The 10,682-nt window shown below is 43.6% G+C and overlaps 1 pseudogene across 1 annotated transcript; it reads left to right on the forward strand.

The window, feature by feature from the left end:
- Nucleotides 1–5,430: 5,430 nt before the first annotated feature.
- Nucleotides 5,431–6,063, forward strand: LOC104669499 (annotated as a pseudogene). The gene has a single exon (XR_748998.2). The product of XR_748998.2 is annotated as a 60S ribosomal protein L17 pseudogene (transcript).
- Nucleotides 6,064–10,682: the final 4,619 nt, after the last annotated feature.

The raw sequence follows: 10,682 nt of genomic DNA on the forward strand, positions 1-10,682 counted from the left end.
TAAATAGACTTTTCACCAAAAAAGATATAGAGATGACAAATAAGATGCTCAAAATTATTTGCTGTTAAGGAAATATAAATCAAAACCACAATGAGTTATTACTAAACACCTAGCAGAATGTCTAAAATTAAAGACTTTCAGTACCAAATACTGGCTAGGGTATAGAGCAACCTGAACTCTTGTGCACTGCTGGTGGGACTGTAAAATGGTATAACCACTTTGGAAAAGGGTGAGATAGTTTCTTAAATAAACATGCACCTAATATGTGATCCAACATTTCCACTCCTAGGTATTTACCCAAGAGAAATAAAAGCATATGTCCATACAAAGACTTGTACACAAATGTTCATAGCAGCTTTATCTGTGATGTCCCCTGTATTAATCTGTTCTCATACTGCCCTAAAGAACTGCCTGACACTGGATAATTGATAAAGGAAAGACGTTTATTTGATTCACAGTTTCACATGGCTGAGAAGACCTCAGGAAACTTACAATCTTGGCGGAAGGTGAAGCAAACACGTCTTTCTTCACATGACGGCAGGAAGGAGAAGTGCAGAGCAAAGACGGGAAAAGCCCCTTATAAAATTATCAGATCTTGTGAGAACTCATTCATTATCATGAGAACAGCATGGGGGAACTGCCCCCGTGATCTAGTCACCTCCCATGAGGTCCTTCCCCCAACATATGGAGAGTACAATTTGGATTACAATGCAAGATGAGATTTAGGTGGGGACACAGGGCCAGACCATATCATCCCCACACTGGAAAAAACCCAATGTCCATCAGCAGTTAAATGTATCAATCAATCATGATATATTAATACAAAGGAATATACTCAGCTATTAAAGGAATGAACCATTGATATGTGCAACAACAGATGGATCTCAAAATAATTATGCTAAGTGAAAAAACATGGACTAAAAAAAGAACATAATGTGCTGTTCTATATATGTAAGATTCTATAAAAGAAAATCAGTCTATAATTTAAAAGCAGATCAATGGTTACTTGAGAGTGGGGGGAAGGGACTGGGGTACGGAGCAGGTGGAAAGGATTACAAGAGGCTGGAGGGAACATTCAGGGAAAATGTATATGCTCACTATCTGGTAGTGATGGTTTTACAGGTATATACATATGTCAAAACCTATCAAAGTGTATACTTTGAATATGTCGTTTATTATATGTCAATTATAATCTCAGTAAAGCTATAAACCAAAAGATAAAAGCTGATGTTAACCAGGCACAGTGGCTCAGGCCTGTAATCCCAGCACTTTGGGATACCAAGGGGGGCGGATCATCTGAGGTCAGGAGTTCAAGACCAGCCTGGCCAATATGATGAAACCCCATCTCTACTAAAAATACAAAAATTAGCTGGGTATGGTGGTGTGTGCCTGTAATCCCAGCTATTCAGGAGGCTGAGGCAGAAGAATCACTTGAACCTGGGAGGCAGAGGTTGCAGTGAGCTGTGATCGCGCCACTGCACTCCAGCCTGGGCAACAAAGCAAGACTCTGTCTCAAAAAAAGAAAAAAAAAAGGAAAACCAATGTCTCCAGTGTTCCTAGCATGAGTGCTGTGGCCACCACATTAGGATGGAGGCAGAGGGAGGGGATGAGGCACTGAAGGACTTGGGAGGTCTCTCTGCTGGTGGCAGCGTGCCAGCCCACTTGCTTGCACATATACACCTGCAGGACTGGATCCCAGGCAGCGCCTCCCACCCCTCACCCCTCTCAGCCCCAGGTTCTGTCAATCCCTTCACCTCAGGAGAATGTCCCGAGCTTGTCTGAGGGTTGGCTGGAGGTGGTAATCAGGGGGAAATTAGGTCATTAGAGTCCTCAGAGTAAGATCCCAAGAGAGTTATTGCAAACAAAACATTTGGTTCAACAGATGCTGTAAAGCCCCTTGGAGTAATCTCCTTTCTTTGCTCCATTTACTTTTGCTGTCTATCGACAGCTGGATCTTTCCTTAGAATGGGGATTCTGCTCAGTTGCCCCCTCCCAGTCATGCGGTGAGTACTGGGAGGAGGGGAGAGTCCAGACCTCTGGCTGGTATGGTGGGATTCCAGCGGAATTGGGGTCTACATCTCCCAGATTTTAAAATGTGTGATTTTTTTCCTTGCTGTTAGTTTTTGATTTTTTGTTGCTTTTTTTGAGACAGGGTCTTGCTCTGTCGCCCAGGCTAGGAGTGCAATGGCACAATCATTGCTCACTACAGCCTCAAACTCCTGGGCTCGAGCGATCCTCCCACCTCAGCCTCCAGAGTAGCTGGGACCACAGGTGCACCACCACCATACCTGGCTATTTTATTCCTTTTAATGAAATTTTTAATTAAATGTAATTACATTTCATAGTTTCAGAGACTTTTTATGAATATGTATTTTTAAATGGTTTGCACAACAACGTGAATGCACTTAACACTACTGGACTGTACACTTTAAAATGATTAAGATAGGCCGGGTGCGGTGGCTCATGCCTGTAATCTCAGCACTTTGGGAGACCAAGGCAGGCAGACCGCCTGAGGTCGGGAGTTTGAGACCAGCCTGACCAACATGGAGAAACCCTGTCTCTACCAAAAATGCAAAATTAGCTGGGTGTGGTGGTGCATGCTTACTGTAATCCCAGCTACTCAGGAAGCTGAGGCAGGAGAATCGCTTGAACCTGATAGGCAGAGGTTGCAGTGAGCCAAGATTGTGCCATTGCACTCCAGCCTGGGCAACAAGAGTGAAACTCTGTCTCAAAAAAAAAAAAAAAAATGGTTAAGATAGTAAACATTAAGTGTATTTTATCAAAATTAACAATTAAAATTTTTTTAAAGAACGAATTAAGAAAAAATATCTGTGAATATCTGCTTAACTAGAAGGTGAGATAATTCACAACCGTATTCCTAGAAACCCCTGCTGAAGGTCTGAGAGGCAGTTTATTCTGTTAAGAAATTTAGAAATCACCAAATCACCGGGCTCCAGTGCTCACACCTGTAATCCCAGCACTTTGGAAGGCCAAGGCGGGCAGATCACCTGAGGTCAGGAGTTCGAGACCAGCCTGGACAACATTGTGAAACCCCATCTCTACCAAAAATTCAAAGAAAAAAACAGTAGCCAGATGTGGTGGTGTGCATCTGTAGTCCCAGCTACCGGGGAGGCTGAGGTGGGAGGATTGCTTGAACCCAGGAGGTGGAGGTTGCAGTGAGACAATATTCCATCACTGCATTCCAGCCTGGGTGACAAAGTAAGACCCTATCTCAAAAAAAAAAAGAAAGAAAGAAATATAAAAATATTTTCTGCTCTAAACCTAGTGTGTGTCTAGTACATGTCAAAAATGAGGTCAGCCTCACTCTTGCCTGGTTAAAGTCTCAGGAACATCTGCCCTCTCTTTATAAATGATCACAAATTCAAAATTATTAGAGTCTACATAATTAGGAAAACTCAGCAGTTCTCCTGGGATCCAGATGTTCAAACAAGCATTGATGAACTCCTCTGTCTTGCAGGGTTGATTCCCAAGGACTCAGAACAGACTTCCCTCTTACAACTCCACCCCATCCCCTTCCTCAGAAAAGTTCATCATCTAATACACCTGCTTCCTGCCCTTCTCAACATGAAACATAATCGCCGACACAAGGGCAACTAGATGGCCAGGCACCAAGGAAATTGATTCCCTGGGCCAGTCCTCACCACAACCCTAGGAGGTAGATATTCTGATTATTCCCATTTTACAGATGACAAAGTAGAGGCAAAAAGAAACGAGGTGGCCGGGAGCACTGACTCATGCCTGTAATCCCAGCACTTTGGGAGGATAAGGTGGGTGGATCGATCACTTGAGGCCAGGAGTTCGCCAGCCTGGACAACATGGTGAAACCTCGTCTCTGCTAAAAATACAAAAATTAGCCAGGCGTGGTGGTACACACCAGTAGTCCTCGCTACTCGGGAGGCTGAGGTAAGAGGATCACTTTGAGCCTAGGAGGCAGAGGTTGCAGTGAGCTGTGACCTGCACCACTGCACTCCAGCCTGGGTGACAGAGCAAGACCTTCTCTCAAAAAAAAAAAAAAAAAGAAAAAAGAGGTGAGGGTACAGAGTTTCAGGGTTTTAAAAATGTTTTAATTGTGGAAAAATGCACAGTATAAAATTTATCACCTTACATATTTTTTTTTTTTTTGAGATGGAGTCTTGCTCTGTTGCCCAGGCTGGAGTGCAGTGGTGCCCCATCATACTAGGGGACAATATTCTCCCCAGAATCACACTGTGTCTGCTTTTGAGATAAGAGTAGACCTACTTTAAAAAGGAAAAAAAAAAAAAAAAAAAAGACCAGGCACGGTGGCTCATGCCTATAATCCCAGCATTTTGGGAGGCTGAGGCAGGTGGATCACCTGAGATCAGGAGTCTGAGATCAGCCTGGCCAACATGGTGAAACTCTGTCTCTACTAAAAATACAAAAATTAGATGGGCGTGGTGGCAGACACCTGTAATCTCAGCTACTCAGGAGCCTGATTCGAGAGAATCACTTGAACCCAGGAGGCAGAGGTTGCAGTGAGCCGAGATTGAGTCATTGCACTCCAGCCTGGAGGACAAGAGAGAGACTTTGCTCAAAAAAAAAAAAAAGGAAAAAAGAAAAAAAATCTTTTTAATAAATGAGTTTAGGTGGCTTTCAAGAATTCAGGTAACAAAAGAAACATAAATAATAAAACAGAAATCAGGATAACCAGAGAAAATTGATATCTGAATGTGAGGTCAAAGGGGATAGATAACTCTTTTTCCCTCTGGTTTGACTGTGACCTGGCATATCTTTTGCTGGGGTGTTAGCTCTTTCACCCCATTTTGTGAGCCCCAATGGGGAAGCCAGGGGAGCACACGGGGAAATATACTGGAGCCTTTGCTGGTTGTGTGTGCAGCGGTGGAGAGGGAGCGGGGTGGAGAAAAGAGCCCCCTGCAGAGGGAAACCTAAGTCAAGAGCAGGTTGTACACACAGGCCCAGGGCCTGTCAGCCTCAAGTAAGGCCACTGCATCCCAACCTGCCAGGACCTCATCCCAGCAGTCAAGGGCCTTGCTGGGTTTGTGTGTGTCCCCTACAAAGTGAAAGCATGTGTTGGAAAGTTAATCTCCAAGGCAACAGTATTGGGAGGTGGGGCCTAGTGGCAGATGTTTAGGTCATGAGGGCTCCACCCTCATGAATGGATTTATGCCAATTATAAAAGAGCTTGAGGCTGTGAGTTTGATTTCCTGCTCTCTCTCCCACAAGTGCACTCTTGCCCTTCCACTTTCTGCCATGGGATGATGCAGCAAGCAGGCCCTCGCCAGATGCAGGCCCCTTGACCTTGTGTTAGAGGAAAGGGGTCCCAATCCAGACACCAGGAGAGTGTTCTTGGATCTCGAGCAAGAAAGAATTCAGGGCGAGTCCACAGTGCAAAGTGAAAGTAAGTCTATTAAGAAAGTAAAGGACTTCCTCTTTCCCTAAGCGGCCTGAGGTAATCTGTGAAAATGGTTCGCTATTCACTTGACCCGGAGAACCCCACGAAATCATGCAAATTAAGAGGTTCCAATCTTCGTGTTCACTTTAAGAACACTCGTGAAACTGCCCAGGCCATCAAGGGTATGCATATTCGAAAAGCCACGAAGTATCTGAAAGATGTCACTTTACAGAAACAGTGCGTAGTACCATTCCGACGTTACAATGGTGGAGTTGGCAGGTGTGCCCAGGCCAAGCAGTGGGGCTGGACACAAGGTCGATGGCCCAAAAACAGTGCTGAATTTTTGCTGCACATGCTTAAAAACGCAGAGAGTAATGCTGAACTTAAGGGTTTAGATGTAGATTCTCTGGTCATCGAGCATATCCAAGTGAACAAAGCACCTAAGATGCGCCGACGGACCTACAGAGCTCATGGTCGGATTAACCCATACATGAGCTCTCCCTGCCACATTGAGATGATCCTTACTGAAAAGGAACAGATTGTTCCTAAACCAGAAGAGGAGGTTGCCCAGAAGAAAAAGATATCCCAGAAGAAACTGAAGAAACAAAAACTTATGGCACAGGAGTAAATTCAGCATTAAAATAAATGTAATTTAAAGGAAAAAAAAAAAAAAGAAAGTAAAGGAATAAAAGAATGGCCACTCCATAGACAGAGCAGCCGTGAGAGCTGCTGGTTGCCCATTTTTATGGTTATTTATTGATGATATGCTAAATAAGTGGTGAATTTTTCATGCTTCCCCTTTTTAGACCATACAGGGCAACTTCCTGATGTTGCCATGGCATTTGTAAATTGTCGTGGTGCTGGTGGGAGTGCAGCAGTGAGGACAACCAGAGGTCACTCTCGTCACCATCTTGGTTTTGGTAGGGTTTGGCCGGCTCTTTTACTGCAACCTGCCTTATCAGCAAGGTCTTTATAACCTGTATCTTATGCTGACCTCCTATCTCATCCTGTGACTTAGAATGTCTTAACTGTGTGGGAAGGCAGCCCAGTAAGTTTCAGCCTCACTTTACCCAGCTCCTATTCAAGATGGAGTTGTTCTGGTTCACATGCCCCTGGCATTGACCCCTTCCCTTTTATAAGAGATCCCTTAATCCTAAGGGTTGCAGAGGGGCAAAGATCCATCTTCTGCCACTTCTTCAGGCTGAATAGGGGTGATGAATAGATTAACTTTCCTAGTAAGCAATTTTAATTGTGTACTAGGTGCAGGGTCTAGCCTGGGACACACCAGGCAGAAGTGCAGATAAGGGCTTACTCTCCAGCACAGCTAAGCGAGTTAACCTATTCAGGCTAACTCCACATGTCCCCAGGCCGCACCTTTCTGAAGCAGGCAAGTTGTACAGTAAGAGTCATGGCGGCATTTTATGAAGCATTTAGGAGGCCAAGCAACCTTTGAACTGCACAGCATTTCTTACATAAATTCCCCCCACAAATCCGTTCATGACTTACAAAGACCATCTGAGACATTCTCAGACTTTCTGACTTGCCCTCCTTTTAAACAACCATTCATTTTACTTTAGGACAAGAACTTACCACACAAGATCCTTTCTTATATAAAATCTCTTTCTTTATAATCTTCTTTGTATAATTAGGGGTTGTGGCTAATTCCATATGTCCCAGGCCTTATCTAGAAACTAGTGGCTTTCAGGTAGGTAAATTGAACAATTTTTAAAAGTTAAAGAAGCAGTTTAGGCCGGGCTTGGTGGCTCATGCCTGTAATCCCAGCACTTTGGGAGGCTGAGGCGAGTGGAACACGAGGTCAAGAGATCAAGACCATCCTGGCCAACATGGTGAAGCCCCGTCTCTACTAAAAATACAAAAATTAGCTGGGCATGGTGGTGCATGCCTATAGTCCCAGCTACCTGGGAGACTGAGGCAGGAGAATCACTTGAATCCGGGAGGTGGAGGTTGCAGTAAGCCAAGATCACACTACTGCACTCCAGCCTAGTGACAGAGCAAGACTCTGTCACAAACAAACAAACAAACAAACAAACAAAAAGGAGTTTATGACCTTAAAGTATTTAGCAGCTTAATATCTAACATGGATAATTTAGACTAAATGTTTTTATCAATAATTGTTGTTGCTGTTGTTGAGATGGAGTCTTGCTCTGTCACCCAGGCTAGAGTGTAGTGGTGCACTCTTGGCTCACTGCAACCTCTGCCTCCTGGGCTCAAGCGATTCTCATGCCTCAGCCTCCTGAATAGCTGGGATTACAGGTGCATACCACCACACCTGGCTAATTTTTGTATTTTTAGTAGAGACGGGGTTTTGCCATATCAGTCAGGCTGGTCTTGAACTCCTGATCTCAAGTGATCTGCCGGCCCTGGCCTCCTAAAGTGCTGGGATCACAGGCATGAGGCACCATGTCTCACTTATCAATAATTTTTAAAGCCGTTTATATTTCCCAAAGATTACTAAAGCTACATGAACTAAAAGGTATTACAGTTTTTATTTTGCTTTTAAAATATTTTATTTAAGTGCTTATTTTTGTTTAAGCCAATTAATTAGAGCTCTTTTATATAAGCATTGCACACAGCACATATATAGCTACACAGAAAGGCAGAAGAAGATTACTATGGTAGTTGTAAGATTTCTCATTGCCAGTTTTTGTTTCTTAATTGGATTATGGGCTTTACGGTGGAGCTCTTGGAAAAATAGGGCCAGGAAAGTTGTCTCTGATGCTTCCTGCTTTTCCCAAGGAGTCCAGGCTGTTAGAGCTTGAGTATTCGCTTTTAATTAAACTGATTTTAGCCATAGCATTGTTTAATAAAGTACTTTGAGAATTTCTTATGCCAAACTGCTGATATTTCTGGCTTTTGAATTTTACCAGAGGTAACCTCCCAGGTGCTTAGAGAAAGGAAAACTTAGGACGGTCTGTGGAGGAGAAGAGAATAGACAAGGTCACAAAGATGTTAAACCAGAAACAACTTACTTTCTAGGTTGGGAATGGAATCCAGATCACCACTGGAAAGAGCAAAGCCTCACTACTGAGCTACAGCACAGGGCAGTGTCTAGGGACTTTCCCAGAAGGAGTCTAGAGTCATTAATTTTGAGCTTGCAAAGGCTTTTAACTATCTCATATGATTTTTAGAGCTAACTATGATATGAACCCTAAAATTCCTGTTCCCCAGAAGGCAGAGACCAAGAGAAAGTACAGCCACATGGTTAAAATGTCAAGCTCCCAAGGACATAAAACAAGGTGGAGACTTCATCCAATTTTTTTGGTGGTTTCAGGGACCTGCAGCCAAGTTTGTTACTGACCAGCTTGCAGGTCATCTTGAAAAGCGGGCTTACAGGTGTTCTAAGCCCGTGTTTTATCCCGAAGTACCCTTCAACACAGAAAAACGAATGCATAGCACAAAATACACCAACTTAAGACTAGCCTTAGAATTCTTTTTCATATTAATGAAAACTTTACAGAGAAGATAAACACTGATTATTTTATTTCATTTTTTTACCATTCATTCAACTGTTTGCACACAGAGAGAGAAGCCAGAAATCTGACTGGTAAGAAATTCTTACCCTTTTGTCAGCGTGCCAGATTTCTGGTTTCCCTTTCTCTGAGTGACCCTAGTGATCCGGCTTGAGGCACTATCGCCCTGGGGGCCAAGCTACATCATAAAGGAAAAATTTTTTTTTTTCATTCTGGCCAGCACAAAATACGTGTGATAAAATATAGACATTATTCACTCTGCATGCACCCAATATCAAACTGGCAAGCCTTAAATTTGCCCCCAGCTAGGCCCTGTCATCTTTAATCCAGCCTCTGACTTGGAGTTTCAACACGTGGTCTCTGGGCAAGATGGTTGCCCTGAGTAACAGGAAAGATAGGAAAGGAAAAGTAGAGAAGGAAAGTATTGGTTGTGGCAGGGTGGGGAAGGTGAAGAGCTTAGGGAGGCCAGAGAAAGACCCAATCATTGCAGCCAACAATGAAAAGTTCAGCAGAGCAGAACTGAAGGAGATAGAGACACAAAAACCCTCCAAAAAATCAATGAATCCAGGAGCTGGTTTTTTGAAAAGATCAACAAAATTGATAGACAGCTAGCAAGACTAACAAAGAAGAAAAGAGAGAAGAATCAAATAGACGCAATAAAAAACGATAAAGGGGATATCACCACCGACCCCACAGAAATACAAACTACCATCAGAGAATACTATAAACACCTCTGCGCAAATAAACTGGAAAACCTAGAAGAAATGGATAATTTCCTGGACACTTACACTCTCCCAAGACTAAACCAGGAAGAAGTTGAATCCCTGAATAGACCAATAGCAGGCTCTGAAATTGAGGCAATAATTAATAGCCTACCAACCAAAAAAAGTCCAGGACCAGACGGGTTCACAGCCGAATTCTACCAGAGGTACAAGGAGGAGCTGGTACCATTCCTTCTGAAACTATTCCAATCAATAGAAAAAGAGGGAATCCTCCCTAACTCATTTTACGAGGCCAACATCATCCTGATACCAAAGCCTGACAGAGATACCACAAAAAAAGAGAATTATAGACGATTAGAGACTGTAACTCCCCTAAGCTGGGCCTCTAACCCGAGGTCGGTCAAGTGTCCTTGCCTTTTATTAAGAGGGGCCTCTAACCCACTCTGTCTTAGGAGAGACTCTAACTCCCCTAAGTTGGGCCTCTAACCCAATCCTATTCTTTCCCCGGGTACCCCACCACTTACCTGAAGCTCTCCATTCAGTGCAGCAATCTATTTCCTTTGGGTCGGGGGTCTCCTGAGTCCCTTTTGTGGTCCAAGAGAAAGATGTTATTGGACCCCAACACTTACCCCAAGTTAACCTTTGGGTCGGGGGTTTCTGCTCTATAGTCGCTTCTGTGGTCACCAGAAATATGTTACCAGAAGCAGGTACCAATCCAGACCCCAAGAGAGGGTTCTTGGATCTCGTGCAAGAAGAATTCAGGGCGAGTCCGCAGTGCAAAGTGAAAGCAAGCTTATTAAGAAAGTAAAGGAGTAAAAAATGGCTACTCCATAAAGAGAGCAGCCCCGAGGGCTGCTGGTTGACCATTTTTAGTTTATTTCTTGATGATATGCTAAACAAGGGGTGGATTATTCATGCCTCCCTTTTTAGACTATATAGGGTAACTTCCTGATTTGCCATGGTATTTGTAAACTGTAATGGCACTGGTGGGAGTGTAGCAGTGAGAACAACCAGAGGTCACTCTCGTTGCCATTTTGGTTTTGGTGGGTTTCGGCTGGCTCCTTTACTGCAAACTGT

This window comes from Rhinopithecus roxellana, chromosome 8 (genome assembly GCF_007565055.1).
Source record: "Rhinopithecus roxellana isolate Shanxi Qingling chromosome 8, ASM756505v1, whole genome shotgun sequence".
Classification (NCBI taxonomy): Eukaryota; Metazoa; Chordata; class Mammalia; order Primates; family Cercopithecidae; genus Rhinopithecus; species Rhinopithecus roxellana.